Source organism: Nicotiana tabacum, chromosome 12 (assembly GCF_000715075.1).
Source record: "Nicotiana tabacum cultivar K326 chromosome 12, ASM71507v2, whole genome shotgun sequence".
Taxonomy (NCBI): Eukaryota; Viridiplantae; Streptophyta; class Magnoliopsida; order Solanales; family Solanaceae; genus Nicotiana; species Nicotiana tabacum.
In genome coordinates this window covers 5,368,225-5,382,387 of record NC_134091.1, presented here as the reverse complement: position 1 = coordinate 5,382,387, position 14,163 = coordinate 5,368,225, and positions in this window count along the sequence as shown.

The window sequence follows — 14,163 nt, the reverse complement described above, 5'->3', positions numbered from 1 at the left end:
TTCCAACCTGGCTCTCCAATTGGTTCCAACTCATCAATGTGCATTACTTCTTCATTAGGGAAGTAAGTCTTCAACGACTCATATTCTTCATCCACAGATTCTCGGCCAAATGATCGGCCAATGCCTGGGCTTTCATCACAGTCCGGGTCACATAGACGATGTCAAATTCTGTGAGCAAAATCTGCCACTTTGCGAGCCTTCCGTGGGCATAGGCTTCTGAAAGATATACTTTAATGGATCCAAACGAGAGATGAGGTAAGTAGTGTAAGATAACAAATAATGCTTCAACTTTTGTGCCACCCAAGTTAGGGCGCAACATGTCCTTTCCAGGTGAGTGTACTTAACCTCGTAAGATGTGAACTTCTTGCTGAGATAATAGATGGCCTGCTTCTTCCTGCCGGTGATGTCATGCTGACCCAGCACACAACCAAACAAATTGACCAAAACCGTCAATTACAAAATCAAAGGTCTCCCTGGTTCTGGTGGGACCAACATAGGTGGGTTTGACAAGTACCCCTTTATCTTATCAAATGCTTCTTGATACTCATCTGTCCACTTGACCGTAGCATCCTTCTTCAACAGTTTGAAGATAGGCTCACAAGTTGTCGTAAGCTGAGCAATAAACATGCTGATGTAATTCAACCTCCATAATAAACTCATCACCTTAGTTTTGTTCCTTGGGTGGAAATTCTTGGATAGCTTTGATCTTTGACGGGTCCAATTCAATACCTCAACAGCTAACTATGAATCCCAATAATTTTCCAGATGGCACACCAAATGTGCATTTTGCAGGATTGAGCTTAAAATTGTACCTGCGAAGCCTTTATAAGAATTTTCTCAAATCTCTGACATGATCAGACTTCTTTCTAGACTTTATGATTACATCATCCACATAAACCTCCATCTCCTTGTGTATCATGTCATGGAATATGGTTGTCATTTCCCTCATGTAAGTTGCCCCAGCATTTTTCAAACAGAAAGGCATGACCCTATAGCAGTATGTTCCCCATGGCATGATGAATGTCATCTTCTCTGCATCTTCCTCATCTATTAGGATCTGATGATAGCCCGCATAGCAATCCACAAAAGACCCAATCTCATGTTTGGCGCAATTATCAATCAAAATGTAGATGTTTGGCAATGGGAAGTTATCCTTTGGGCTTGCCTTGTTGAGATCTCGATAATCAACATACACCCTGGTCTTACCATCCTTCTTTGGTACAGGCACAATATTGGCTAACCAAGTGGGATACCGCATGACTCGAATGACCTTTGCCTCAAACTGCTTTGTGACCTTTTCTTTAATCTTTACACTCATGTTTGTTTTAAACTTCCTCAACTTCTGCTTGACGGGGGGAGTGCCGGGTTAGTGGGCAATTTTTGAACACCAAGTCAGTGCTTAGACCCGGCATGTCATCATATGACCATGCAAAAATATCTTTGTACTCAAACAATGCTTTAATTATCTTTTCCCTAAGTTGAGGTTCAAGATGGACACTTATCTTAGTTTCTATGTTATTATCTGGGTCCCCTAAATTCATTGCTTCAGTATCACTCAAGTTAGGTTTGGGTTTTTCTTCAAAATGGCTTAATTCTTTACTAATCTCTTCAAAGGCCTCATCCTCATCATATTCCGATTCATCATCACACTCTATTTTTTGAATTACTATTTCAGAATTAGATTGGCTTTTAAGACTGGGCCGAAGATTCCTCATGCATATCATGTCATTGAAACCAACATAAAAAGAACTGTACAAGGAAGAAAAGAAAACAAAAATAAAACTATCAGGAATGAAGAAAAAGGGAAATTGCATTTCATTGAAATTAAAAGATAACAAGGTTTATACATCCAAACGGACGGAACATAGAATATGAATTACAACCCTGGAATAATCCAGATAAACTGAAAGAAAATCAAAGCAAACTACCAAAACTCCTTCCTGGTGGGGAGAGGAGTAGCTTCCCAATTGTTAATCTTTGCACTGGGCCCAACAAATTGCACATTCGCCTTGCTAGAACCCTCTCCAGCTTCCACCATGTTCACATCATCGAATAACTTCTCGAACCTTTCAATCAACTCTTTATCAGGACCAACCACAGAACTGGGAACTGTTGTTACTAGGCGTTTCTGGGTGCCAGGCCTGACAAATGATCTGGAGAGACGTGGGATGGGCTTTAGGAGGACCCATGCCCTTTGTTTCAACTTTCTGGCACTTTTTATGTCCATAACTGTGGGCTTGAACCCCAAACCAAATGTATCCAAGTTTTGGGGACAGACATCGGTTTTACGATACCTTGCAGATATACACCCAAACCCTTGCCCGGTACAAAACCATTTTTCAATATTTCAACGGCTACCATGATTGATGCAGCAACTACCCTTGGAATTGGGACGCGCTTCCCTTCTGGAATTTTCTCTACCGATACCGTGTCAAAAACCTAGTAGACCCAAGGACCTTTATCGTCTTCAACCTCAATGAACGGAACAATGGCATCACCGAGAGCACATAAATTATCTTCGTCGTGCACAACAATTTCCTGTCTATCCCATTCAAACTTGACCACTTGATGCAGAGTAGACGAGATTGCTTTGGCAGCATGAATCTAGGGTCGACCTAATAGCAGATTGTAAGAAACAGCCACATCGAGCACCTGGAACTCCATGGTAAATTCAACGTGTCCTATTGTCAGCTCGAGCACTATGTCCCCGACTGAATCTTTCCCTCCATCGTCGAATCCCCGAATGTAGATATTGTTCATGTGAATTCTTTCATCATCCACTTTCAACTTGTTCAGAGTGGAGAGACGGCAAATATTCGCATTGGAACCATTGTCGACCAGTACCCGGGTAACCACGGCATCTTCGCATTTCACCGTAAGATGGAGGGCTCTATTGTGCTCAGTACCCTCCACGGGCAACTCATCATCAGAAAAAGTGACTCTGTTTACCTCAAAAATCTTGTTGGCTATCTTTTCCAAGTGGTTTACTGAGATTTTGGTAGGAACATGGGCCTCATTTAGGATTTTCATCAAAGCCCGACGATGCTCGTCTGAATGGATTAATAATGACAACAGTGAAATCTTAGCAGGTGTCTTCCTCAACTGCTCTACAATGGAATAGTCCTGCACTTTCATCTTTCTCAAAAACTCCTCTGCTTCTTCTTCAGTCACAACTTTCTTTACCAACATCGGGTTGTCCTTGGAAGTTTTAGCTTTTCTCAACTCTTCGGGGGCAAAGCATCTCCCCGACCGAGTCAATCCATGGGTCTCATAGACTTCTTCTTTAACTTTTTTTCCCTTGTAAGTCACTATCACCCGTTCATAATTCTACGGTACAACCTTGCTATTGACTATCGGTAATTGAGTTACCGACTTGATAATGACGGGATCTATGCGGGCACCCTTCACAATTACCACAGTCTTATTCGACACTCCTGGCACAACTACTTTTGCTCTTTCTTGTTTTACTGCCACATCACTTGGGGTCCCCTTCTTGACTACTGCATATGGTTCACTATTTGCCCCGCTCAACCTGATCACTGATTTCTCACTTGTTGGCTTTTCAACCGGCCTGACTTTACTGGACCGAATCATTATGATGGTCTGTGAAGGCTTCTTAGGCTCCCCTCCCTTATGCACTATCTCGATCATGTTTGTCTCATGATGGACCAGCAATGGGTTCTGGTTGATATTGGGCACCTCCGGAGCTTGAACTTCAATCCGATTGGTATCAATAAGCTCTTGAATAGCTGTTTTCAATTGCCAGGATTTCTCCGTGTCGTGCCCTGGGGTACCAGAGCAATATTCGCAACTTACAGAATGATCAAGATGTCTCAGGGGAGGATTTGGCAGTTTTGGCTCGATAGGCCTCAGCATATCCAATTGCCTCAGCCTATGGAACAAACTAGTATAGGACTCTCCCAATGGAGTGAAGGTTTACCTCTTCTGCAACCTCTCGTTCTTAAATGCTTGATTGGGCCGGAAACCTAATATAGGAGGGTTTCGGTAGGCTCGTGGGGGTGGATAGGCATTTTATGGAGTTGGGTATGTATTTTGTGGGACTAGTGCATGCCATTGTGCGTGGACAAGAGGTTGGTTGTATGCTTGGGCATAGTGGACAGAAAAATGGGGGTCTGGTGGTGCGTAGTAGTGTTGGAGTGGACTATATGGGGTGTGGGGGTAGGTTTGGTGGTGGGGACGAGGCTGATGATAGTGGTGAGGTAAACCCCTGGGCCCGAACTGTAAAGCCCCAGAAAATTTTGCTTAGTAATTTAAGATTTCGTGGTGCCAAGGTAGGCTAAATATTTTATCTTGCGTACAAATGAGGATTAAGGATATTATAGATATCAATTGGATATATTAATAAGTGTATAAGTCATATTAGAAGTGAATTGGGGTCTAAGGAGAGACCTTAATCTAAGCCAAGTTGGAAAATTTCATAATAGATAAAAGTTGCAAATGAGTGCGCACAAGACCTCACTTTGGACAATTATATCTCCATTTATATAAGTATTTGTGTGATGCACAGCCTATCAAATAAAAGGTCTTTGAGTCTAGTTTCCAACGCTTTAAACCGTTCGTCATTCGGACATTCCTACACAGAGTTATGACCAAATTACTAAAGCAGCGCAGAAATTTGCACTACCGCGGCGCCCCATGCGGAGCCTGGCGTGCTGCACCAGTAGTAATTACAGTATGGTCCGAAATTTCATTTCCAGACACATTTTACACAGACGCCCCGTGCCCTGCGGCGCCCCACGTGGCGCGGCAGTACAAAAAACGGATTTTAAGACCCGAACCCCATTTCATTTAACTCGATTGAGGTTTATTTTTGGGGAAATTTCTGGTATTCTAGAGAGAAGGGAGAGAGATTATAGAGAGAGGAAAGGGTAAAACTAAAGATTTCACTACTCTTCCTTGAATCACACCTTGAAATCGCATCAAAGGGTTGCTAAGGCTTTAAAGAGGTAAGAATTTCTTTTCTCCAATTCTTCAACTTTGAAATCTAACTAGAAATGGGTAATTAGTAAGACGATTCTTGGATGTGAGAGTATTCATTATTCATGCATGTACAAATTAGGTTTGTGGGAAGATTGTTGAATATAAACAAGTAAAGATTGGGTTGGGAAATGAAGGGAATCTTGTAAAAGAGATTTGAAATCAAGATGCACAACTAGTAATTGATAAAATTCTCAAATGAGCTAGAATTATGAATATCTTCCTAATTTGTATTCAATTTTGTTATGTCTCAAAATAGATTGAAGTTGCTAGAATTTACGAAATATCGTAGTAATTAAAGGAAAGATCAAGAAAGGTATGTATGGCTAAATTTGACCTTTGTAAAGTCACTTTGTTTGGTGTACGAATATTTGGTATGTGATATCTACGTGGATTATTTGTGGAATTCTTGTGATGGTATGATTTGATTGATCGTGGTTAAGTCTCCCGATATAATGGTGTACGTAATTGGCAATAAACCAAATGTGTGATTGTGAATGTGTTATGTGGTAAGAGTTGAGAAACAAAGATGGAAGGAAATCATAAATGATGCAGTTGGAACAACTGTGGTAAGAACATATATGGCTTGTATTGGCAATTATCGCGGTGACATAAAATGCATATGAGTTGTTGAATATGATGGAAATAGTATTGATGGCTATAGAAATTCTTTGAGAATTATTGTTGTTGTTCTTTGTGAATTGTTGTTGTTCTTTGTGAATTGTTGTTGTTCTTTGTGAATTGTTGTTGTTGTTGTTGTGTTGTTTGTGAATTGTGATTGTTCGGTGGGATCGGGTTGCGTGCCGCAACACAAAGTAATAAGGTGTGGGTTGTGGTGATAAGGGTGGCCGAGGTAATAAGGGTGGAAAAGTGATCGAAATCACTATTGAAATGAAAATATGAGAAAGTTGTGAAACCATTGATGTGAAAATGTTGAAGGGGAAATGGAGAGATTGTAACTTGTTTGGCTTGGTGGTTTTCTTTCATGTGTATTTGATTGTTGGTTCCATGACTACTTGTTACTTGTGTATGGTTTGAGTTTAATTAGGGCAAGTTTGTTCATACATACCAGTACAATTCAAATGTGCTGACGTCCATTTTGCCGAGGGCGCTACATTCGTGTTATGATTGTAGGTGGTTCTATAGCAGGTACTCCAGTCCACCAACAGTAGCACTCCTTCACTTTCCGCCAGAAGCATTGGTGAGCGCTTTTCCTCCTGGGGCCTTGCGTGGCTCATGCCGCTTTTTATTTCGGAGTCTTGTTTTGGTTTTTGGTGTAAGGTATAGCCGTAGCCTTGTTACCGGCAAGTATTGTATCACTCTTTTGTATCCCTAGAGGCTCCGTAGACAGTAAATGTGGGCTATGTACTTATGTATTTTGGGCAGTATAACTTGTAAACCACGCTAAGTAACTATGTATGCTATGTAAATCTCGTAAGAATGTGTTTAAATTTATAAATGGCTATTTCACTTGGTTAATGGGAAATGGAAACGCGGGATAACATGTGGAATAGGAAAGGCACCCAGGTCCGCTTGGCTGGGGCTGCCCAGTCGAGCGCCGGTCGCGCCCCTCGGTTTTGGGGCGTGACAAACTTGGTATCAGAGTCTAAGGTTTTAAAAGGGTCCTAGGATGTCTCGGAGCCGTGTCTAGTAGAGTGCTTCTTATCGGTGTGTTGTCGACCACATCTATATGTTGGAGGCTACATGGACATTTAGGAATGTTCCCTTCTTCAACACTCCAGATCGTGCGATAAAGCTTTACTCTAAGATTGTCTTATAACTCGTGCGTTGAGATTCAAGGTAAGTTTAGACGCTCTTTCATCTGTTTCAAGTAATGTTGTCATATGGAATGACCAATGGAAAAGGCCTGAATATTAATGAGATGGCAGGTGTATCATGTTGAATAAATTGTACGGATATATGAGATACGTACATAGTACCAGAAGCATACTTTATATGAGAAAAGTGTTTAAATTGATCACCCACCTCCAAAGAGACATTGACTTGATAAATGAGATGCGAGCTTATATGGCACCTGTTGATAGTGTGGGAAGCATGTATATGATCCTAAGGTGTAAAAGAAAAATTTGTTATATAAGCATGTGATATATGTGAGGCATGACCAGGAGAGTAATGACAAACATGTAGGTCTCTCACGGGAGACAAGAAATTGTGAAATGAGAGTCAATTGAACTCATAATGAGAAGACCCTTATGCTATGAATGTTATAAGAATCCCATAAGTGTATGAAGTTGTGTTACACTTCTAAAGGTTATTGACATGAGGAATTGGAATCCCAAGTCCCTGTGGCTGAATAAGAGTAGAGAATTTATGAGGTTAATACAATGCTGACTTCAATCTCCCTAATACTCGAACATATATGTGAGGGATAGAGAAATGAAACATATGTCCATGAAGTTGCTAAATTCAAGACTTGTGTCAAAATCCGGGACATTCGCCCAAAGTGGGGGAGGAAGGGCCATAGCAAGGCCACTTAAATACAATGAAACAAGAGTAAGACCATGTAGCTTTGATGTTTGAATATTTTTGTTGAAGACAGGCATAGTCTAAAAAAAGTGATAATGGATAATGTGATTATCTGAAAGGATATGCTAATGATAGACCACTAGTACCCAAAAAAATGGAAGGTTAAGGAAGGTAAATTCTTCATACATGGCAATGTAAATGATAGGGTCAACGATCCTAGAAACTAAGAGTATGTTTGTAAAGGGATTTTATACTTGTTATAGGGTTAGGAACAATAGAACCTAAGGAAGTACTATAGGCCAAATATGGAAGGTTGCGAGTTTTTAGAATGGATTAATCATAGATCTGTGATTTAACCAAAGTACCAAGGCATTAAGAAAGGCGAAACGAGTGGGAGAAATAAATGTGATGCTATAATAACCCAAGAGGGTATTAGGGCTTGATGGAGAGCCTCTAAAGAATCTTACAAGCAAAGAAGTGTTAAGTGATATGACGATGAACACACTTTCCCACGAATATCCTAACAAGAGTTAAGAGGTGAGCGGGTTAAAAAAAAAATTAAGGAAAAAGACCACGTAACATGTGGAAGAGTGCGGGGCTATTCACTAGCTAGGAATAATGAGGCGAGAAGAAATAAGAACAAAATCTATAAATTGAGATGTCTATGGTTATCGCAAAATAGTTCGTATCAGAATGGTGGACTCGCCTGAAGCACAAGTGTTAATAGAAGGTATAAAGGACTAACCGTAATGTTACCGACTTGGTTAACACTGAATATCAACTAAAATATTTAGAGGGAGTTCATGTCTACATATTACAATGGAAAGTGAGACTACTAGTGGTGAAAGAGTGGCGTGATAAACTCAACAAACCAGACACAATGATACCATGAGTCCATGGGGTGCAGACAAGTGCGTGGCACAATAAGGATATCTACTATGTATTATATCAAAATGGAATGGGAATGAATGTCCCAACCACAAAGAAAAGATAGTACTAATGTATTGGCTAGACCGAAAGGGAGAATAAAAAAAAGCAAAATAACACAATCTACCCAAAGAACAAAGGAAAATGTTTGAAATGTAGTGAGAGAGGATGAACACTTGTTACGAATCAAACATGTTTAACATGATAGCTCTTAAGCCACAATACCAACAAACACTATTGGTGTCACACCTCCTTTTTTACCCGCGCCGCCGCAAAGGAGCGCGGAAGGAAGTTTTTTCAATTAAGAGACAATCGAAACGGGATTTATTTATTTATTTCAGATTCGCCACTTGGGATATTTATGGTGTCCCAAGTCACCGGTTGAATCTCGAATCGAGGAAAATATTGACTTTGTTTAACAGTCTGCGCACCAGAAATCCGGATAAAGAATTATGTTAACCCGGGAGAAGGTGGTAGGCATTCCCTAGTTCCATGGTTCTAGCACGGTTGCTCAACTGTCATATTCGGCTTGATTATCTGATCTCATACAATTATGAACCTACGTGCAAATTTTAACTGTTTACCGCTTTGTTATTATTTATTCAAAGAATTGCAACGTCGTGAGAATGCATCTCGAATTGCGCCATATAAATGTACCCGCAATTTTTGATACGTTCCAACTTCTTTGAGATTTGGATTTGGGTCACATAAATGTGCACCCGAGTTTAGGAAAATAACATTATTAAATACGCGCCTAAATACTAACGCGTTGTTATTTTGAGAAAAGTCGTAAAGTTCGTTATGCGGCCTGTCTCGAAATCTAAGCATTCAAAATAACTATCCGTTGAGGGCCCCGCAATTTGTGTATTCTTGTTTGTCGAGGCTCGTCTCATTCATTATTATTTTTTTAAAGGAATTTGCAACGTCATGGACATGCATCTCGAACCACGTCACAATTAATGTACCCGTGATTAGTGACACATTTCGACTCCGTTGAGATTTGAATTTGGGTCACATAAATGTGCACCCGAATTTGAGGAGGTAAATTATTAAAGTACGCGCCTAAAGAGACTAACGCGCGGTTGTTTTGGGAAAAGGCCGCGAAGTCCGCCAAGCGGCCGATCCCGAGTTCTAAGTAATTAATACGTACATTTGTGAGGGCCCCGCAATCTGTGCGTTTTGCTAGGCGAGGCTCATATCATTTATTTTAAAAGGACAATCCTAAAGTGACTACATTTTTATTAAGTTTGTCTCTAAAAGAAAATCTTCAAATTAATTACATGCTTTAAAAAAAAGGACGTGACTTATTAGTTATTAGTCTAAGACAAATGCAAATGGGAAATTGTAATCGAGCTTGTACAAAGGGAGATTATTTCGTATCTTATTCTATAAGTGAATATTACCAAAAAAATTGAAATTATAAATAGAAATACTGAATTGACGAACAATAATATCAAAAACGAAACTAATTACTCTTACCAATTTTAGACCCACCTTACTAAGTTCAGCTCAATTTATTTAATACAGGTGAAATTCAGGAATTCCAAAAAACACTTTCCTGTTTCAGCTTGTAGCTGGCCTCTAATCTCACAAATTATACTACGAAACAAAACTAAACTAATACGACTATTACATAATCATATTCCAAGATCCAAACAGTCCCGATCCAGATTAATTTAACAGTCCAACAAGCTCATTTTTAACTACAGGAATCAGTTACCAGATGCTAACATGTTTTAATAAAAAAAATCTCTCATACAACTCCGTTTCAGTCCACTTACTACATACTAACAGGGATCTACCTATCATCAGCGACTGAAGAATTTAAATACACAAGTCATATTGAAACCAAAGTAGAATTTCAACTCTTCACGTATATTCAAACTTCATGATTTCAGCTTACAAATGCCAAAGTTACAGTTGTGTACCTGGTATTGCCAATACAAGAAGAGGAAGGTCAGCAAAGTATTATGTAACACATCAACAACAACAATAACTAGCAACAAACAACGAACGGAACACCCAGTGACAGATTTGAAAACCAACACGATTCCAGCACACTCAACGAAACAGTATCAACACAAACCAATGTAGACTAGGGATAACAAACTCAAAAAAATCCACTTAAAACCTCAGTGAAATCTCAGAAATAACCAGCCTCTCTTTTACTCTCAGATTACTGAACTTTTAAATATTTAAAATCCGGTCTAGACTCTCTCCGAAAAAAATCCGCCCCAAACTCTCTCCAAAAATCCCTCTCTCTCTTCTTTTATAGTTGTAAAAGAGAACCTTTTATTATTACCCCTACTCCTTTTTACTTTCCAAGCCCCTTTTCCTTTATTTACATCACTATGTCTTGTTCCCCACTAACCCTTGTCTTTTCTTTATTTAATCAATCCTTTTAAACCTCCCCATTATGTCTTGTTCCCCACTTTTATTAAACAAATGTATTAGTTCCCACTACCTTATGTCTTGTCCCCACTATGTATTAAATAATGTATTATTTTAATATATCAGCGCTTAGTGGACAGAACACTCAAATTAATCAATTACTAAACAAAATACCCCTGAAACTACTAAAATTACCATTCTACCCCCATCCCTTTCAATCTATACCAAAACCATATCAGCTATAACCAATTCACCTAATCAATTAATCAAACTACAGCAGCTATAACCAAATCAAGCCTGACAATTGACAAATTAAACACATGAAACTAACTCCCAATTCAGTTTATCATGGTCAGATTTATATCAACAAACTTAATAGGATAAACAAGTAGATTCAAATCACTAAACTCAATCATCAGTTGAACTCAAACTAAGTCAAACAACATCATAACAAAGATGAATAGTTCAAACTAAATCAAAAACTAAGGACCAGCACATAAACATACGACATTAAATAACTTGATGAAAAACTAACGAACTTCAAACAAAAATAAACATGAATTATCTCTAATACAAACAAAGATCTGGGTTCGAATTCAAACCAACCCATCGGAACACAAACACAATCAGAGAAAGAAGAAAAGGGGCGGAAGATGAATTCGCTGAACGAAAACTAAAAGAAAAGAGAACGGAAACCTACTGGTTTAAAACCTGGGTTCGAATGGCAACCTCGACACGCCTGAACAAACATCACTGTTTTCAACCCATTTTCGTTTTTGATGCAGTGACGATCGAGTTCACTGGTTTGTGGTCGTTCGCAGATGAAGCTAGACATTGGGTGGTCGAAGAACTGATGGAGTCGACGGTGGTCGTTCATGGCTGGACGTAGCAGAAGCGATGGTGGTCGCTTATGTGGAGTAGTCATTGCTAGTTTTTCCGGCGACGGGAGGAAATGACGAAGGAGATGAAGTTGGTTGTTTGGACGAGCTGCTGGTGGCGGCGATCGCAGTTGAAGATGAAGCAGCGGCCATGGTGGTCGTAGGGCTGCTCCAGGTTGTCGTGACGATGTTGAAGACGAAGAATAAGAAGAAGAAACAACAACCATGGTTGCTGGAGATGGAGCTCGTTTTGGACTGGAGGTCGACGTGGTCGTTCATGGTGGTTCGTCCATGGCTGGAGTTGAAGACGAAGCAGAAGAAGCAGCAGCCCTGGCGACTGGCTGGAGCTCGACGGACTGTTTGAGCTGGTCGACGGGACGTGAGGGCTGCTGGTTTGGCGATGAAGAAGACGAAGCAGAAAAAACAAAAGGGAAGGGGGGCAGGTGTTTTTTAGGGTTTCTTTTGTTAGGGATGGGAAGTGAAAAATGAAATGGAAGAAAGGGGGGGTCATTTGGATTATGGGGCGGACCGGGTCGGTGAGTTTTCTTTTGGGTTGGATAAGGGGTTATTTGGTTTGGGGCTGTGGTTTAAAATTGAAGAAAAGGCCCAATCCGATTTTCTTCTTCTTTTATTTCCATTTTGCTTCTTTTTCTTTTTTTCTTAAAATTCTAACAATTCTAAATTAACCTATAGAATTAAATTAATTGATAAAAAGTACTAATTAACTCTTAATAACAATTAAGACACAATTACATAACAATTAATGTTAAAATCACACAATTTGGACATTAAATGCCAAAAATGCGACGTACATTATTTTTGTGATTTTTCATTTTTGTAAAACAAACTTAATTGCTCCTAATCGCAGAACTAAATCCTAAATGCAAATGCGACATATTTTTTGTATTTTTATTAATTTAACAAATAAATATGCACAGACAAATACCAATAATTATCCAAAAATGCCACGAAAATTCTTAAAATTGCACACAAAGGAAAATTATTTTATTTTGAATTTTTGGGAGTAATTCTCACATAGGGCAAAAATCACGTGCTCACAATTGGTAGCTACAATATTCGGAATAAGGTGAATTACTTATTGAGGATGGAGTAATTCTTACACTTAGAAGGAAACCAAGAAGTTTTTGTTGAAGAATTTAGGATGATTTCAAGTTATTGTTCGGGCCAGTGCTCTTTCTGAGTTGAATGTGTACTAAGGTTGTTGATACTTGTTTTGGGAAGTGTTTAACAGTATGGAGGGATCATTAGAATGTTCACAAAGGAAGTGGAGTGGTTTCTTAAATCCTATAAGGCACACAAGGAGGAAAGAGGTTGACTAGGAAAGGTCTGAGCACAATGTTACATTATATTTGATGTAATGTCGTGCATGTTGATGATATTAAGGTGGGTGCGCAGGCTAGAAGATGTATTCCTTTGAAATAGAGGGTTCTATAAGAAAACTCATCCAGTAATGTTTTTGTTGAGAATTTGGAAGAGCAAGTTGCAAGTACTCACATAAGATTGTAACCATATCAAGAAAATTATTGAAGAACTCAAATCCTAGGAGGTCATATGTAAGAGAAATGTGACATAGATGTTCCACTAATGATGCAACATGTTAAGGTGATAGTTTATGCCTCTAGGCAACCCAAGAATCAAGAAAGGAACTATTCGACACATGACTTAGAACTTGCGGCGGTAGTTTTGTATAAAGATTTGGCAACATTATGTGTATGGGGTGCACGTTGATGTATTTATGAACCACAAGACCCTTCAATATATTTTTTTAAAACAAAAGGAGTTGAATCTGAGATAGAGAGGATGGCTCGGGTTACTCAAGGACTATGATATTGAGATTCTCTATCACCCAGGAAAGGCTAATGTTGTAGCGGATGCTCTTAGTTGAAAATCTATGGGGATCTTGGCTCATTTGGAGGCATATCAGAGGTCGTTGGCCAAGGAGGTTCACCAGTTGGATAGTTTAGGAGTTCCCCTGGCGGACTCTAATGAAGGAGGAGTGATTGTGCAGAATAGGGCCGAATCATCGCTTGTGACGGAAGTGAAAGAGAAGCAATTCAACGATCCATTGTTAGCACAACTGAAAGAGGGGATTCATAAACACAAGACCATAGCTTTTTCCATTGGCATGGATGATGGTACCCCACGGTACGAAGGCCGCCTATGTGTTTCAGATATTGACGGTCTTCGGGAAAGGATTTTGGCAGAAGCTCACACTTCTAGGTATTCCGTACACCCAAGTTCTACAAAAATGTATCATGATCTCAAAGAAGTTTATTGGTGGAATAACATGAAAAGGTATGTGGCAGACTTTGTGGCAAAATGTCCGAATTGTCAGCAAGTGAAGGTTGAACATCAAAAGCCTAGAGGAATGTTAAAAAGCATAGAAATTCCAATGTGGAAATAGGAAATGATCAATATGGATTTTGTGGTAAGATTACTGCGCACTCCGCGCAAATTCGAC